Here is a 19,914-nt window from a genome sequence, read left to right as displayed (position 1 = left end):
CAAGGGGAAGTTAACTTCCTATTGTGATGGATGAGGATTTAACAGACAATACTTCAAGTTGATAGATCAAGGAATATTACAGACATAAAACTGTCAGAAGATTTTTAAAACAGAAGTTCTTAAATGTGGTTCCCTCTGAGATGTGGGGCCAGGAGGAAAAAGTATTAAGGAGGCTGCTTCTATGTCTGTGTTGATTTTTTTTTTAACTATGTATAAAGTTGGTTAAGTGTTTTCACATATAAAAATATATATGGGGGATATGGGAAGGACTCCAAGTAATATTGTTAAGTTTAAAAAAAATACATCTCAAAGTGATATATTCAATATGATACCGTTGATATAAAAAGGAACGTAATAAAATAGATCCTTATGTTCTGTGGGTACATTTGTATGTATGCATGCAAATGCACCAAAAAACCTCTAGGAAGATTCACAAGCTGAGAGCAATCTTTCCCTCTGGTAGGAGGATAGGATTGTGGACAGAGGAGCATGTGGTCATAAGCAGGGTCTCCAGGCCAACACTGCCCAACCCATTGTGTGCAAAGTCATTTTGAATTTGTGCAACACTGTGGTCCTGGTCAAGGGATGCTTAACATTATTTGTAATGTTTAGCTTAGGGTTGGGTTTTTTTTGGCAATAAAAATAAACTTTAAAAAATGATGGCTGATAATTAATGGCTGACAGTCATTCAGTGTGTTATCTCTCCCATGAGAATTTTATTTTTATTAGGGGACAAAACTGTAACTCCAAAGAAAGATTCTCTAATGAAGCTATTCAGAGATCAAGGCAGATTAAAGGGGAAATCATGTGGATCAAAAGTGTTCCCAGGGTTCTTGAAATTATCCCAATTGTCAATTCCACAGTGCTTTTGTGGTCAAGAAGCTTTCCTAACATCTGATGCTTTTCATAAATTAAACTAGACAATTCCTCCAAGGAAGGAGCACCAAGCTAGCTCCACAAGATACCTGTGACTCCCTGATTCCTTTATCCTTCAAAATAAAACAAAACAAAATGGCAAATCCATTAGTTCCCGGTTCCCCACAAATACCCAATTAGTATTCTCTGGTTCTTGGATTCTGCGGGTCATCTTCCTAAGAAGTTCTCTGGGCAGCCCCTCTTGAAGTTAGGACAAAAGATATTGTTTGGGTAGGAGATGAGGAAGGTGTGGGTTGAGGGAAAGCTACTAGGAAGAGGAAAAAGAAAAATGTAGTCAGTAATTAATTACATTCTGGATTAGCCCCTTCCATAGAAGCTATCATCAAGTCAAATGTCTACTTTCAGTTTTTAACCATGGAAGAATCACACATCTCTACCTTAAAGAAACAAGTTTGAGTTTGGGTCTAAAGTCACAGTGGTCCCTTCAAGACGTAATTCTTGAAATCCCCATTTCCCATCACTAGCCATAGTCCAGATTTGCCACAGCCTACATTCAAAAGAAATGTGTTCTGGCAATTCTATGAAAAATATACTTCATGTTTGGCTGCATTATAAATTAAGGCAGATCCCCACAAACAGGGCTTTAAAGAAATGGAGCCTTGGGCATGTACACACAAAATAAAGTTGTAAGGGGGTCTTGTTTAAATTGAGCGGTCTTCATTTTACAAAGAGATTGACAGTATTACAGAATGTTAGGGCTAGAAGATATTTGAAGTCTTTTTATAGCTAAGAACACTGAAGCTTATGGTGAGAAACTTGTTCAAGATTACCTAGTTTTTCCAGGGACAGACTCTAGGGAATTGACGGTGTGAGGAGGAAAAGTTTCCTCTTCCCTCTTGGGTTTTATAGTGGGGCCAAAGGATTAAACCAACACAAGACTGATTAACAGGAGAAAAGCATATAATTTTATTTAATATTTATGTGTACATGGGTGTCATCAGAAGGAAAATAAAGACCTGAAGAAGATGTTAGGCCAAAAAGCTCATGTATCTTCTTGCACAATAATCTATAAAATTGGGGAATGTGAGGAGACAAAGGGGCTTGGTCTAGATAGTGGCAATTATGAGACAGGGACTAGGAGATAAAGGAGGAAAAACTAATGGAAGATCAGAGTAATTTCATTTATTATTTTTAGGTATTTTAGTAGGTTTGTTTATACAGGTCCTTTTAGGCATCAACCCCCAGTCTCCAGTGATAAGAATGTTCTCTTCCTGGTACAGGGAAGGCATCTTTCTCATGGGAAATTTTATGACCAGCTTTTAGGTAGAAAGGGGAAGGTCAGAAGGCCCTTCCTGCATCTATTTTTCTGGTGCCTTCAAGTGCAAAATAATCAATATGCCAAAAGGACATATTTGGAGGTGGCATCGTTTGAATCACCCTTTCAATGGCAAATTCTCGTTGAACTCTTTATTGTCAACACATGCGCACAGAACACTTACTATGTGCTCAATATTGCTATACTCCCAATAAATGCAAGCATAAGGGTCCATGAAGGCATTATAAATTCATCACTGCATTCTTTTCTCTCTTAGAACACTGTCCAACACAGTGTTCCAAGCAGTCATTGGAAATGAATCCTGTTTGTGGTCCCCAGATGTAGGTGCTTCTTTTAATTAGTTCTCTTCTTTTAAATGCAATAGAAATTGTTGGACCAGCCCCGGAAATGTTCCAAGGAAGGTACCTTCGCCGTGATCCACGGCACAGATGTAGCACTTATGGCACTCCCATCTACCAGATTCGTGATCTGACTGCCAAGAGTGGGCAGGATGGCACCTCTTTACATAACCATCTTGGGAGTCGTGCTGTTTGTTCTCATATTCGCTTCTTTAAGACCCCGCAGCTCAGTTGGCCAGGGTGGAGGGGTGCTTCAACCCCAGGTCAGAACTGTCTCTGAACCCTGACAACAGCAGCTTAGCTTGGTCCATTAACATGGCTGTCTGGGTCAGTACAAGGTTCCCTGCTCAGCTTACGGAATCAGGAATCAGGTGAACTGAAAATCAGTGTGGGCAATCAAGCATTAAAGCAGCTTACAGCTCAGACAGAGAGAAGTGGTTGAGGAGGAGGTAGGGTGGGAGTGTCCAGAATTAATGACCCCTTTTATGGTAAATTTGATACCAAATGTGGCACAATCCCAATAGTCTGCTTTGTTACCTTGGCTATGGGAATATCCCTGAGGCCTCTTTCAAGTGTTGTCTGACCGTTTATGATAAGTCAGTCACTCTTCTGGGCCCTACAGAAAGATAAGAAAGCCCATGCCCTTGGGAATCCTGCAGGCTGAAAACTGCATGCAGACAAATAGATGCACGCTAAAGACAGTTTGGGACTATTAAAAAAAGTTACTCTGAAATTAGAGGGCTCTCAAAGAAACCACACTGGAGACCAGGATGGGCTACGTAATTTGCAGAGCCCATCACCAGACGAAAATGCTGAACTCCTTAGTTATTACAAATGAAATATATCGAATATATATATGGCACTCCCATCTACCAGACTTACAAAGTAAGTCACAGGGAATACGATCAATAATAGTGTATTCATTTTGTATGGTGACAGTAATTATACATCCTGTGATCAGTTTGCAATGTATGCAAGCGGTAGATCAGTATATTGTACACATGAAACTGATGTAACATTATCAAGTATACTTCCATCAAAAAAAAATAAAACAGTTCAGAAGTTCAGGACAGTGGCAATAGAGGATCAAACCAAGCATGGGGCCCTTGTAGGCGCAGGATCCTGTGTAACTCTACAGTTGCATGCTCATGAAACTGGTCTGGTTGGAGATTCTGGGCTCCAGAGAGATACGGACCAGGCCAGCTCAATATTTCTGAAAAAAGCGGTCAGGTCATCAGAAAAACCACTGTGCTTTTCCTGCACCAAGGAGAACTGTGGCAACAGCATCATGGTGACCTGGATGTGGATACTGCAGTGACTCTGTGTATCTCAGTTCCATTTCTACAGCCCATGAACTTGGTCAGAGGGGTCTGTGGTGTCTAAATGGGGTATCTATTGGATAGGGGCGGCCAAATGTGGGGCAACGATTGGACAGAGGCCGTTAGGCCAGGTGGTGAAAGAATTCCTCTGAGGCAGAACAAATGAGATAGAATTTTATTGAAAACACCATCAGAGAGTGGCGGGCAGGATGGTGAGGGAGAGACTGTCTGCAATGAGATAGTGGGGGAGGTGAGTAGGTATGGTAACATGCAGGATTCTCCCTTCTTTGGTAACTGTGCCTGGTTGTAAGGAGGCCATTGGTCAGTTAGGGCCTATGAAAATTTTGAGGTCAGTCACCTGATGGACCCTTGTGTATTCAGCCAAGTAGTCGCTACATTCCATTGTTCGAGCCTGCATGCCTACTAGAGGCCTCTACATGGTCCTCATCCACATGTCCCTGCACAGCATCTCAGGATTCACACAATGGGTCTTAAGAAACCTAATTTTGTGTCTGGCATTGGAGACTGTTAGCTAGTTCACTAGGTCTTCAGCAATAGTTGAGTGATGCCAGATACCCTGGGTTTCAATACAGGGACACCCACTTGCAGGGGAAGAAATCGTTTAAGATGATGGTAAATTATCTTCCTTACACCCTATATTCCTTACTCCTTCCTTACACCTGATGGTGTCTGTATAAACAAACAACACCAGCTGATTTTTTAAAATGCATGGCTTGGTCCCTGGAAAACTAAGAGCAGCAAATGTTCTTGAATATGCTAACAGCTCTCACAAGAGTATAGAAGTAATTAGCTTTGTATGCAGGAAAGAACATATGGTGAACATATACACAATTAATATATATGTATATATGAGCTGTCTGAAAGAAAATACTTATTTGCTGGTTTGTCTGGAGAAACTCAATGCTACACACCCTCTTACTCCACCCCAGGGAGGGGAGTGTTTGATGTAAATCAAGGTCAAGTACATAATTGGGCCACGGGTGTGAAGGGGTGGACTGTGGATATGATTAACAAAGAGGTTAAAAGCTCTGCCTTGTCAATGGTTAATCTCTTGGATTTCTAGCTATTTTTCTTGTTACCTCTCTTGGATCCTTTTTTGTTTTGTTATGTTTTTTGTCTTTGCAGCTGATATGGTAAGAGACTCAGGACCACCATTTGCTGGGGAGGGTCACCTACCCTGGTGAAGACCAAAGGGTGGGCGGTAAAGGCCAGATCTGCTTGTGTTCCTCCACAGATGCGCTCTTTCCTTTGGGTTTGCCCTTCCTGCTTGCCTTTCTCAGGGACTTAATAGCTAAGGGTCAGCACTTGGGGAGTAGGCCTAGTGGAGAGGAACTAAGCCTGCTTTTGTTCATGCTCTTTGCTAAAGACACAACAGGAGGGCCTTGACCTGTGTGTGGTTGAGCCCAGCTAATAGGGCTAACGGGTGTGAGGTCTTCTGGTCACAAGCCATACATTGTAGGAAGGCCCCTTCCATCTAGGTCTCTCATGATTTGCGGATTTAACTCTCATACAGAGTGAAATCTAAGATTTCCAGCACTTTGTGACTTAACCTTAACTCAGTGAAATCCAATGAGTACTTATGAGCTTAATATGGGCAAGATACCCTCTAATAATAAACAAATTTTATCATAGCTTGTAAAGAAATGAGTTCATTTGGACTTGTTTATAACAATTATTTATTAGTTAGCATTGCATACACTGTGCTGGTTTGTATGAAGTTGGTCTCAGTCCTTGAAAAAAAAAAGTCAAAGTTTTATTTTGAAATTTGGCCAAGACCAGCAGAGGCCGGCAGTAGGCACCAAAACCAGCTGGCTAAATTGAAGGAGAGAAGCCAACAAACGTTTGATGAAAACTGCTGAACAAAGTTTCATCACTGGCCTTGGCAGCCCCCTCTCAAGGCCCTGCCTCCCTTTTTCTGGTGATCTCAGGGATGGCCTGTGGTGTGCGCACAGCCTGTTAGCCCTGGAGGTCATGGATCCTGTTAAGCATTCTTATTCCTATGCTATATGGTCTTCTCCCAGGACCTGACCTCTAACTATTAACATTGTACACTTTGAAAGTCCTGTTCTATTGCCAACAATTACAATAGTCCCCTACACTCTTAACCTTTTCACTCACTACCTCCTCTCTCCTTCAGGGCTTCAACGGAAACTTGGATTTCCCTGGAGATCCAAGCCCTGTGTCTTTCCCCTTTAGCCTTCTCAAGCAGAGACAGCCCGTCCTTGCACACCCTCTCTATCTGATGGCCAAAGGTATTTTTTTCTGGCTCTAAGGCTTCTGCCCACAGAGTACTGCTCTTTCATTCTTTCAAAACCCCTTTGGAAATAAAAAATGCTTATCAACCGGCTTCCCAGCTCTATTATGCTCTTATTGCTGCTGTAACCAATTACCACAAACTAAGTGGCATAAAACATTGCAAATGTATTGTCTTATAGCTTTGAACATCAGAAGTCCAAAACAGGCTTCCCTGGGCTTGAATCAAGAGGACTGCATTCCTTCTGCAGGCTCTAGGGGAAGAATCTCTTCCCTTGCCTATTCCAGCTTCCATCAGCTGCTTGCCTCTCTTGGTTTATCACTCCTTCATCTGCAAAGCTGGCAATAGCACTGCCACTCGGACCTCTGCTTCCCTGGTCCTACATCTCTTTCACTGTCTCTTGCCTCCTTTTCCTTTTTTAAGGGCCTATGTGATTACATTGATCCTACCTGGATAATCTAGGATAATCTCCCCATTTAAAAATCCTTTTTGTTATGTAAGGTAATATAGTCACTGGTTTTGGGGGATGGGATCATGGACGTGTTTTTCTGCCTCTCTCCATCCCTACAGATTTCATCCCCAGAAAGCCCTTACATTTGGGGTTCTCTGGTGCAGAGATCAGCTTCCAACATTTCCCTTGTTCTCAGTGAGCTCTAGCCTTCGCCTCTTGATTCCTTGATCTCTTTTTGGCAGCCCTCAGCCTTGTCGTCACTCATATTTGTGCCTTCTCAAGCTCTCCTTCAGAATCCTGCATGGACCATGCTCTCCTTTTCTCCCCCTGTGCTCTTCCCACTAAACTTGCTCTTTGACCTAAGACCCTCAGTCCCAAAATTCCAATCTATAAACAGCTTGCTTTCTGGTTAATCCCTTAAGTGACATGTTTATCAGCAACTCCATTTCCTTTGCCTTTTTGGCCTTTCTCTCCTTCCATAGCTGACGCAGCCCCAGTAGAATCAGACCGTGAGGGCTGAGGGCTTCAGAGCCATGTGGGAAAGAATCATATCCCTTAGTGCCCAGCACCCCCATGAGGATGGTTCACCTAAGCCGCTCTGTGGTGTTTTCTCCTGCCTCTGGTGAGTCCCCCATGGCAGGCAACCTGCATATCCCTCACTCTTGGCATAGAATGTTTTCTCAGAATCCAAAGAGAAACTAGGGGCCCCACAGGCAGAGACTCCTGCATTTGTAGATCTCTTCTTGCCTCCTTCCTGTTAGCTTCGAGGGAGAGAGGTCCTTCTTCCTTTTGAAGGCCATGTCCCTCTCCTATGTGCTAAACCCCCTCTCCAACAATATCCTCCTCAGGCATCCTTAGTCCCTGTCCATTCTTTATGAACACGTTCAGGCTTTTCTAGTCTAAACATAATCCCTTCAGGGAGTGCCTGAGTGAGTGGCTTAATTGGTTGAGTGTCTGCTGACTATTGGTTTTGACTCAAGTCATGATCTTGGGGTTCACGAGATGGAGCCCCACATCAGGCTCCATGCTGACAACAATGCGGAGGCTGCTTGGGATTTGTTTTGCTCTTCCCTTCTCTCTACCCCTCCCCCACTCAAGCTCAGGCTCTCTCAAAACAAACTTAAAAAATTTTATATAAAAATATAAACATAATCCCTTCATACTCTTCCTTTGAAGTTACTCATCAAATCTCTTTTCCTACAAAGATGATATGGGGACAAACTGTTGGATATCACCAAACCTGGGGAAAAAATTACTGCTTTAGTATGAAATGAGGAAAAAGAACTTAGGGTGATGAACTTAGCCACCCCTAGAATGATCCAGAAGTAGGACAATATAGCTTTGGGGCCTAAACCTTACAGAAGATGGTAGTGGTGGGGCTCTCTCTGTAAAACCACAGAATGAGGTACCAATATGCAAGGCCTTGGGAGAGATGGGGAAAAGTAATGGGTCCTGAAGATTAACACTTATTAGCCTCAGTGCGTCTGCCTCTGCCCAGGAGATGGTGTGGGGACATTCCAGTAACTGAGAATGTTTCTAAGAAAGTATACCTCTAGTAACTGTACTGTGCTCTTTGAGAGTAGTGCTTCCCAGAAAGTAGTAAGCATATCATTGCTAGTGTTCAAGATGAGTTGGGGAAACAACAGATGACCAAAAACATTTTTAAAGCTTTGTCTTGAGCTTCACAGTTGATTTCTCTCTGTGGCAAGGGATCCTAGCTTTCTACTTATGCTCATTACATAAAATGGTTTTTTAAAAAAACTTTTTTAGGGGCACCTGGGTGGCTTAGTCGGTTAAGCGTCCGACTTTCGCTTAGGTCATGATCTCGCGGTTCGTGGGTTCGAGCCCCGCGTCGGGCTCTGTGCTGACTGCCAGCTCAGAGCCCGGAGCCTGTTTCAGTCTGTGACTCCCTCTCTCTCTGACCCTCCCCTGCTCACGCTGCTGTCTCTCTCTCTCTCTCTCTCCTACAAAAAAAAAAAAAATAATAAAAAAATAAAAAAACTTTTTTAATGTTTATTCATTTTCGAGAGACAAAGCACAAGTGGGGGAGGGGCAGAGAGAGAGGGAAATACAGAATCTGAAGCAGGCTCCAAGCTCCGAGCTGTCAGCAGAGCTGGACGTGTGGGGCTCAAACTCACAAACCACGAGATCATCACCCGAGTTGAAGTCAAACACTTAACCAACTGAGCCACCTAGGCGCCCCCCCAAAATGGTCTTTTAAAATATAAATCTTCACTATTAATTTTTGAGTTAATTATTATAAATTAAGCTACTAAGTGTACATCTCAGTTGCATATGGATATGGCAAATATTGTGGAGATAGCAGGACAATCACCATATTTGGGATCATTCTAAAAGGAATATGATGGTTTGTAAAGAAAACTCCAGAAATATAAAATTTATTAATCAATTAAAAACACTTTTGTAATGTTTATTTTTAAGAGAGAGATAGAGAGAGAAAAGAGGGAGAAAGGGAGAGGCAGAGAGCGAGAGAGGGAAACACAGAATCTGAAGTGGGCTCCAGGCTCCGAGATGTCAGCACAGAGCCCAATGCGGGGCTCCAGCTCACACACTGTGAGATCATGACCTGAGCCAAAGTCAAGACGCTTAACCAAATGAGCTACCCAGGAGCCCCAAGAGAAATAAAATTTGAAAGTGTGACTCGTTGCTGCCCAAAGGAGAAGGTGCAATGGCCCACAAGCATGAGTAACTGAACCATATGGCAAGCATACACCACGGTGGAGATGGATGTACAAAGAATCACAGATTGAGGATACCGGTTATATTATCTAGGTGAATCCTGTTGCTCTAAGTTATGCTTCCTGGCAACATTTTGTTTATAATTAGGCTTTGCCCACAAGCTATAATTCTCTCATTACCAAACTGGCTTATGAACATCTGTCTTATGAACATCTGGCTCAGTACCAATTAATCAATCAACATTCTGGTTTTTAAAACACAAATTCTTATAGGCTTGGACCCCTATGTTGGCAAACTCAGTTTCTGAGACTGCCAGACTGAGCTCTAGAGGTAGGTGTGCCAAGGTGACATCACCTATAGAGTTGTGTAGGTGGCCAGCCTTCCCTCCTTGCCCAGATCTGCTGATTCCATCTGATCTGCTGTGTGGCTCCTACATCAGACGACTGCCCCACTTGCTTCTCAGCATTTTCAGTGAGGCTCTGCCCCTGTTATTTACTAAGACTGTCCTTAGGGAGTAGATCCATTGTCATCTTATCCAACTTGGGCTTAAATTTAGAGTTCATCTCCATTAACCCCTTTTGGATACTTTTGAGCACTTGATGCCCTCCATCTGGTTTCTTGACTCTGTCAGATTTTTAAAGAAGTATTACTCATCCAGACTCTACTTTTGCTTGCCCCTTAAACACAGACATCTCCATGGCAAAGGGCGGAGAGCAAGGCACTAGAGTTAGACCACTTGGGTTCAAATCTACTTATCAACCATGTGAATTTGGGCAAATCACTTAATCTCTCTAAACCTCAGATTATTCATCTGAAAACACAGCCATAGTATCTTCTAAATAAAATTGCTCCCAGCATTGAAGGGGATAATCTTTATAAAGTGCAGTGTTTGGCATATGATGAATAATCAGTAAGTGATAGCTATCTTTTCCCCAACGACATCCATAGCTTCAGTTACTGTATGAAATAATCAAATGACTTGTTCCAGCCTTGAGCTCTCCTCCTAAGCACTAAGTTACTATTCTAACTGCTTCTGACATCGACAGGCCCCTCAAACAGAGCATATCTAGAATAACTCATTAACACCATTCCAACCAACCAGTTTCATTCCCATTACACATTTTCACCCTATTTTCCATCTGTTTCTTATGACTGTGTTATGATAGACCCAGTCATCCAAGCTAGAAAACTAGGAATAATTGTTACACCTGCTTCTCCCCTACATCACCCCCTTCGTGGCCGCTACCTTGAGTTCTCACTCAAATATGGCTCCCTCAGTCTACTGGTACCACATTTTAGTTGAGGCCCCACTGGACTTTAGCAAATGTTTCCTAAAAGTTCCTTTTCCATTCTAATTTATCTTCTATAATGCTATCAACTTTATAAATACATCATTGCCCTCTGCTTCCTGCAAGATCAACTCTAGGCCTTTCACATCCTAGCCTCTTCTCTAACTAACCTCTTCACTCCATCCCTACCTCCCACGCAAAAGCTTTGATGAATGCATCGCCTTCTCTCAAGTGTCCTGTTCTCCTCTCAGCCTTCTGTTCCCTCAAACTAGAATGCCTCTTCTCTGGCAAGCTCCTACTCAGCTTCAGTACTCAGCTCACATGTCACCTCCTCTGTGACTTTTCCTCTGGACCGGAATGCAGTCAATTTCTTATGACAGTGCTGAGCATGTTGTGTTGGCACTATCTGTGTCTGTCTCTTCCACTTGACTGTGAATTCCCGGAGGGCAGACACCTCACTACTTACAGGACTGATCCTCCTCCTGACAACATCTGTCATCACAGGAATGGAGGGCAGGCCACACTTAGAAGGTAGCCAGCAGCAGCTACCATTGGTTGAACAATCATGTTCCACACAGGAGGCTTAGCATTCTACATTTTCTCATTCAAGCTACCTCTATAATCTTTCTTTGTTACATCTTCTGCAACATTTGCCTGGTAAAACTCCATCCCAATTTATAGGAGTTTGCTCAGGCTGCCCTAACAAAATTCCAGACCAGGTGGCTTCAACAACAGAAATGTGCTTTCCTCAGTTCTGGAGGCTAGGAGTCCATGATCAAGGTACAGTCAGGGTTGGTTTCTGGTCAGGGCTCTCTCCCTGGCTTGCAAACAGCCACCTTCTCACTGTGTCCTCACATGGCCTTTCTTCTGTACGCACACAGAAAGAGGACTTTTAGATGTCTCTTCTTATGAGAACACCAGTTCTATGAGATGAAGTCCCCACCCTTAACATTTATTACCTCCTTATAGGCCCTGCCTCCAAATACAGTAACATTAAGAGCTAAGGCTTCAGCACATGAATTTGTGGGGGGAGGGGAGAGGGGTATGCCCACTTCGATCCATAATACTGGCTAAATCTAAGTCAGTCCTTATTCTTGTGCTTGTCCCTAAGTAGCCAGACTCAGATGAAGAAAAAACCTATAACCATGGCAACTAGCCTCACTTCAAATTTAGGATCCCAAGCCTCTGATGAGTCTGTCAGGCAAAGTCCACACACATTCTGAGTCCATCCACTCACCTACTCCCTAAGAGGACTATTTCACACCTTCTCCTCAGTCTTCAAACCCTCCCACCATGCCTTCCTCTCTCCTTACTTCCTATTTCACTGAGAAAATCCAAGCATTCATCTCCCTAGCTTCCTCTGTTCTTGTAGGGCTGCCCTTTCTCCTACAACACCAGGTAAACCATCCTGAATGCGCAGGACCAGGAGGCCCCACTAAGACCAACCTTTCAACTGTACGTGGATTCCGTCTCCCTCTCCAGCGCTGCAAGAAGCCGGTTTCCTACATCAATTTCCCCTTTCCTGTTGGATGATTTCTTTCAACATAAAATCTGAAGGATGGGACACAGACTTAGTGTCTCTCAACTTAAAACAAACAACCACAGCAAACCTCCCTAGAGCCCACGTCTGCAGCTTCATTTTGCCTTGTAGAAAGATTCCTTGAAGAATGATGAAAAGACTTTGCTGTCTCCCCTTCACCATCCGTTCTGTCTGGAACCCATGCCAACGAGGTGCTCACCTCCCCACTTTACCAAAACCATTTTGCTTGAGGTCACCAATGGTCTCCCAGTTGCCAAAGAGCGATTCACACTCAACCCATGAGCAGCCACTGACGGAGTTCATCACTCCCTCCTTGAAATGCTGCCTCCCTTGACTTCCTGGACAACTTGCTCCTCCCCTCTCAGTGCCAGTTATTCTCCAACTTCTTTGCTGGATCTCCCCGCGTCTGTTCCTCCCATGTGTGGGGCCTCGGGGCTCAGGCCTCAACTTTCTTTTTTCCCTGCAATCATGTTTTAGGTGCCCAGATCTTGGTTTTAACTAGCATTTTTGTCTGAGACTCATCAGTTTACATCTCTAGTTCAGACCACTCTCCTAAACTCCTCTCGTATGTCCAAATAGAAACCTTCAAATCAACATGTCCAAAACAGAACTCTCCATTTTCTTCCCTAAAGTTGTCCTCCCTTTAGTGTGCCTCATCTCCACAGCATCATGATTCACATGGTTTTCCAGGCCAAAAACCTTGAATCCTCTTGTCTATTTCTCTAACATCCCATATCCAGTCTACCGGCAAATCACAAAGATTCTAACTATGAAAAGAGCCAAGAATTTCTCCTCTCCTGCTGCCACGTTGGTCCTTGCCACTAGGATTTCTCTCGGATAATTGTTTCCCCTTCCTGTGTCACTTCCATCTTTCTTCACACAGCAGCTAGAGTGGGCCTTTAAGAAGTAATCAGGTCCTTAACACCATCTGATCACTCTCATCACACAGAGTTAACACCCAAAGCCTTACCAGAGCCTGGTCCTGTGGTACCTGACTGGCCTTCTTCGACCCCACTGTCTGCCACTCTTCCTCCTCTGTTCTTGTGCTTCAAACCTAGAACATGTTCATGGAAGAGCAAGAGGGTCAAACATATGTCTGCCTCAGGGCTTTGGCACTTGCTACTCTTTCCTCTTTTCACAGATAGCCACACAGTTTCTCTTCCCTCACTCGGGTCTTTGCTAAAAATCACCCCTTGAACTGCTCCCATAATCTAAATAATACCCTCCGTCATGGTCTCCTTACTTCGCCTTATATTTTCTCACAGCACAGATCTTGATTTGACAGGTTACTTGGTATTTATTTATATTCTTATCATTTTCTCATGCTAGAATGTGCATTCCAAAAAGGCAGATGCTGTTGGCTTTGTTCATTGCCTTATTTTGAGCACCTAGAATAGTATCTGGCACATAGTGGAGCTTGTATTAGTTTGCAAGAGCTGCCTTCACAAAGGACCACAGCTTGGGTAGTTTAAACAACAGAAAACGATAGTCTCATAGTTCTGAAGTCTAAAAGACCAAGGCTAAGTTGTCTACAGGGTTGGTTCCTTCTGAGGGTGTGAGGGAGGGCTCTGTCCCAAACCTCTCCCTTTGGCTTATAGATGGCCATCTTATGTCTCTTCACATTATCTTCTATGTGTATCTCTATGAGTTCTTCTTTTTATAAGGATGCCAGGTTGTATTGGATTAGGGCCCATCCTAATGATTTCAGTTTAACTTTCTTTACCTCTATAAAAAAACCTATCTCAAAATGAAGTCATGTTATGAGAGACTAGGGAGGGAAGGGCTTTGGATTTTAACATATGAATTTTTTCAGGGGGCAGGGGGACATAATTCAACACAGAGCGCTTAATGGACTTTTGTTGAATTAATGAATGAAAACTGACCAAATTCTCGAAACACTTCTTTATATAATAAGGATATTAATCCTTGCCTAAAAGTACAACATATAGTTATTTTCCCCAATTTATTTTTTATTTTAGAGAGTGTGTGTGTGAGTGGGGGGAGGGGGTAATGGTGGAGAGGGGTGAGAGGGAGGGAGGAAGGGAGAAAATGAATCCAAAGCAGGCTCCATGCTCAGTGCAGAGTCTGATGTAGGGGCTCGAGTCTATGACCCTGGGATCATGACCTGAGCCAAAACTGAGAGTTGGACACCCAACTGACTGAGCCACCAGGTGTCCCTATTTCCCCCAATTTATTGTTCAACTTTTAACTTATGTCTCACTAGGATATGGTTTATTTTTTTAAACGTTTATTTTGAGAGAGGAAAAGAGACAGAGTGAGCAGAGGAGGGGCAGAGAGAGAGCACGTGTGGAACCTGATGCAGAGCTCAAATTCACAAACCGTGAGATCGTGATCTAAGCTGAAACCAAGAGTCAGACACTTAAGCAACTAAGCCACCTAGGTGCCCCTAGAATGTGTTTTATTACATGAATCTAATCACATTGTCAAAAGTATACCAACTGAACATCTTCCAAGGTTGTTATAATCCACTTGATTTCAGAGATGGACAACGCCAGCTTTATCAAGGGCTTCCATGCTGTATTTTGTTGACAACCAAGAGCCCTTGGATTCCTGTGTGACCTAATCAGAAATGAGTTTTTATCCTCCAGCAACACAAATATACACTAGGGATTAAAGCAGAGGGAGGAGGGGTGCCCGGGTGGCTTAGCCGGTTAAGCATCCGACTTTCGCTCAGGTCATGATCTCGCGGTTCGTGGGTTCGAGCCCCGCGTCGGGCTCTGTGCTGACTGCCAGTTCAGAGCCTGGAGCCTGTTTCAGAGTCTGTCACTCCCTCTCTCTCTGACCCTCCCCTGCTCATGCTGTCTCTCTCTCTCCTAGAAATAAATAAATAAAACATTAAAAAAAAAATAAAGCAGAGGGAGGAAAGATAAAGAAACAAGCTGGGAAATGTAGAGCAATCTTTTGCTTTTTAATCCTTAGAGATAATGGTGAAAAGGCTACCAGATGTGTGAGCTAAATTAGAAAATAATCAGATATCTTCAACCTTTCCCTGAATATTCCTCCTCCATTTATTAGGTTCTAAAATATAGACATAAGAAAAAACAAAATGATATATAATAAATCAGTGAAGATGTTCTCAGGGGAAAAAGGCAGATAATAAGCACATGAATTAGATATGCAGATTAAAGAGGGATCGCTCTGCATTTTACGGGACTTTTGATTAGTTACTTAAACTCGTAAGTAGACAGACATGATGATGAGTAGCTGAATACAGGACTCCTATCTAACTAATGCTTACAATTTTACAAAATATTACCTTGCTATGTGAACAGTCCTCTGGGAAGGAGAACTTACACAAATGGAGCTCAGTATTGCAGTAAATTAAAATTTTGAGCCAAGCTAATCTGACACATTTAATATGTATCAGTATGGTAGTGTTTGAAAATTAAGAGTAAAGTGGAACCTGTTCACTTAGTGATTTTAATTAGCACTTTACAGTCTAATCAAAAATGTCTAGGTTCAGCCGGGAAGGGAGGCAAACTGTGGCTGAGCAGCCTTGTGCTGGCACCCTTCTAAGACCTTGACTTTTAGAATGCTGGTGTCCTCAGCAAGAGACAGCTTCCTTGATTCACTGAGGACAACCAGGGGCCTCTGGGCAGTGGACACTGGTATCCATTCTTTACTTAGATGTTCTCTCTGCCTGGAATCCCTCCATTCTTCTTCCAGGTCTCATGCTTCAGATTTCATCTAAGATGTCACCTAGACACATGTACTCATTTAATCATCACGACAGCCTCAGGAGGAAGCAGCATTGACATTCTGGATCAGAGCTGAATGGCTAACATATAACCTATTTCTTTTTGCCTTCAACTGCCTTTAGTCTTCAGGTCAGAATGGGAACTTGGTGAACAGCAGAATCAGCCAGAACAGGAAGGGCTGAGACAGGTTCAAAAAGTTAGGAGTGTAGAATGTGTTATCTGCAGATTTCGGGGGCAAAGGGTAGCCCAATATGGCAGAGGATTGGCTGAGAGATCCAGGATAGGAGGAAGTCCTTACAGGTAGGCAGAGCAGTGATGGAGAGTCTGGGAGATCTGCATCATGTGTAGATATAGGCAGGTTGAATCCAAAAGGCTTGCTGGAAGACAGTCAGGATACCAACCTCTGGGAGGGTACGAGGGTGAAGAGTGTAGGCCCGGTCTTAGAAGAACTGAGGCCTCACATTAGAAACCGAGGTAGGGGTCCAGTTATTGAAAATGGGGTACAAGGTCAATTAAGGCCTTCAGTAAGACTACCAGATGCTAGACAACCTGGTTTGAAAGACACAGAGCTCCTTGTTTTAAGTTCATTTTTTAAAATTTGTAAATTTTTAAATAATTCTTTTAATGGTATTTTTGAGAGAGAATGTAAGAGGGGGAGTGTCTGAGAGAGACGGAGACACAGAATCTGAAGCAGGCTCCAGGCTCTGAGCTGTCAGCAGAGAGCCTGATGTGGGTCTTGAACTCATAGACCATGAGACCATGACCTGAGCCAAAGTCGGACACTCAACCCACTGAGCCACCTGGGTGCCCCTACAATATTTTTAGTGTTTATTTTTGAGAGAGACAGAGCACAAGCAGGGAAGGGGAACAGAAAGATGGAGACAGAGAATCTGAAGCAGGCTTCAGGCTCTGAGCTGTCAGCACAGAGCCCAATGCAGGGTTCCAACCATGAACTGTAAGATCATGACCTGAGCCCATGTTGAACACCCAACTGACTGAGCCACCCAGGTGCCCCTATTTACTTATTTTAAGACAGAGACAGCACAAGTCGGGGAGGGGGAGAGAGAGAGGCAAGAGAACCCCAAGCAGGCTCTGCACTGTCAGCACAGAACCAGATGTGGGGCTCGAACTCATGATCTGGGAGATCAAACTCATGATCCCTGAGATCATGACCTAAGCTGAAACCAAGAGTCAGAGGCTTAACCACTTAACTGAGCCACCCAGGTGCCCTTCCTAGATTCTTTTGACAAAGAGGACTTTCTACACTTAAGACAGGTTAGGGTAGCACACTACAAAAGGAACCATGGTCAATACACTGCCTGTCCAACTCGTTGTTCTTGTCATTGTGATAAAGGATAGAATAGGTTTCCAGATCAGAGGATGCATTGTGTTTGATCTTCCACTTTAAATAACATTCTTTTCCTTTTATCTCAATCCTAGACCTTGCACTAAGTTTAATAATTTACTATGGGAGAGTCGTCGGGACTCAGAAAATAAGCTACCCCAGGGAAGTTGCCTGGATACAGGGAGTTTATTTGGCAGTTATTTGTGTTAACTAGCCACCCCTTTGAGTTATGCCTTCAATGCACTGCATTCTCTGCTTTAGAGAAGCCCAAGTTTATAAAAAATCCTCAGGAATACACAAAATCAGAAGTAATCTCTCTAACCTAAAGTAGTCTGGCTGATTTCATCCCTTTGAGATTTTCAGTTTTGCTATTTTATGAAAGTGGGGTATAAAGTGAGGCTGTTAATAGTAACCAAGTACACGTAAAACAGAAAATCATGGCCTAAAAAAGGTCGAAGAGATGACAGTTTCAGACAGCTGTACAACACAGCTAAAGCCTATTTTGTTTGGTGTGATTAAGCTTAAGCTAAAATGAAGGAATGTGAGAATTTATAAACACAAAATACAAAGATCAGAGGAGTATTTCCTGGGAATGAACCAACGCAGGGTGGGGGAAGGGCTTTCTTACTCCTATTTGATGGCCTCTGGCCTTCAACACGGTATTAAAGGTCTCAATAAAGTTGTTGAATGAACAAGGTGGAGAGACCAAGCTTCATGTTTTAGATTCCTGAGGGAGGGAGCCCCATGTAACTGGGTTTAGGGGTGGTTAGGGGTACCTAGGGACAGAAATGGGTCTTGTGTTTCATGCTGCCCATCATTTTCCAAGGAGCACAGATACTCCCACTCACAACCCTCCCCCACTCCACACCACACCGACACCGACATTTTTTTAAAGCTAACCTCTGAATGCTTACCAAGTGCCAGACACCAATCCAAGCACCGCATAGTAACACATTTAATCCTCTCTACAACCCTGTGAAGTAGATAAATTTTATAGATGGAGAAATGAAAGCAGAGTGAAGTGAATTTGCCCAAGGTCACAGAGCAGCATGCCACTAGGCTAGGGATCAATTCCAGACACTTTGGCTCCAGAGAGAAGTGCTTAACTGCATTTACTAGCTTCCTATTCAAAAGTACAGGAAAGGGTCAGAGACAGCTAGAGAAAACTTAGACCAGATACTGAAGAAAGTTAGGGAAAGAAGGGAGTGCCTTTCCCCTAATGTAGCCCCCTGTTGGCAAATGGGAAGAATGGAGAACCCATCCCTCCAACCTACCACTCCCAGCTCCCCCATACTAGTCTTTTCCTTAGCACTTACCACCTCTCACAGACCATACAGTATACTTGTAATGCGCGTGAGCGCTGCCTGGTCTCCCCGCTAACACAGAAGCACAGAAACGCAAAAACCTTGGTCTGCTTTGATCCTGGGTATCCTGGGTGTCTAGAACAGTGCCTGGCCCAGAGTAGGCACTCGGTATTTGTTAAATAATAACTGCCACCCCTCTATCCAGGAAGCTATCTGGGAAGATTAAAATCTTAATTTATAACCTAGCTCAAAACAGTGTTTTATGAAGGTGTAAAATATTAAGAGACAAGGAAGGCTCCCTAAGATATAACCAAGTGTGAGGCGATTGTTCTTGCTCTTTTTGAAAAATCCATCAGATGAGCAGTCCAACTGAATTGCTCAATTCTGTGCTAGAGCTGCTCTGAATTCAAGGGAACACCTTTCTTGCCCAGGGAGGGATAAGCACATAAGTGAGACAAATAAGACTAGACAAAAAAGGCATCACAGAAACAAGGCGACAGCAGGAAGTGGAGAGAGGGAGGTTATTGATTTCAATTTTCTTTTTCTTCTCAGGCTTATGGTTTCACTCTTTCCTTCTACCTTTTTTTTTTTTAATAGCCCTTTTGATCCACTTTGTTAAATCATATACTCAGACTTCATTCCAGTGAAGACTTTAATTACATAATTTTAGAAGGTTGTTCCAGGATTAGGTAAAACCACACTGTGGTAGAATCGTGAGTCATCCTCTGTGTGCTGAACAAGGACTCCCTAGTTGAAATCTGACCTGCATGATGATCAGAAGATGGGAGGTGAGCCCATGCAGCCCAGCTTCTGGGTCCCGGAGGAGGCCCTGCCCTCAGGGCCACCCTCCTCCAGGTTCCTTCTGTTTGCCAGGCACCTTCCCCCATCCCCCTCCTCCCACCGGGCTAGGTGATTTCTCTACCCTACACCTGTCCAACCCCTGGACAGGGCTGATCTGGAAGCAGAAAATTCGGGGTGGGCAGGGAGTGGGGGAGAGTTGAGTGGGGACTGCTGCTGAAGGAGGGCTCTCATGGTTCTGAAATCTGCCCAAGGACCTGTGCTCACAAGGACACTTCGGATCAGCACCCTACACACACACACACACACACACACACACACACACACACACACACAGTCTCACAGACATCACCAAAGTAGATAAATAGCTACATGAAGATTACGAACCGCCCCAAAAATGAAAGAGATGGCTCCACACTAAAGTAGAGAGAGCTTACTGGATGCCCAGAATGCAGTAAGCCCTTTATATCAACTCACATGTACGTCAACTTGATTCTCACAACGACCCTATGAGGAAAATGCTATTATCCTGATCTATGGGGGACAAAACCTGAGAGGTTAAAAACACGTCCAGGACTACATGGCTAGAAAGCAGAAGCGGGACTTGAACCCAGGCTGCAGAGC

Source organism: Hyaena hyaena, unplaced genomic scaffold, assembly GCF_003009895.1.
Source record: "Hyaena hyaena isolate Hyena2069 unplaced genomic scaffold, ASM300989v1 scaffold_262, whole genome shotgun sequence".
In the NCBI taxonomy this organism is placed as follows: Eukaryota; Metazoa; Chordata; class Mammalia; order Carnivora; family Hyaenidae; genus Hyaena; species Hyaena hyaena.
Note: the sequence above shows the minus strand (reverse complement) of the source record.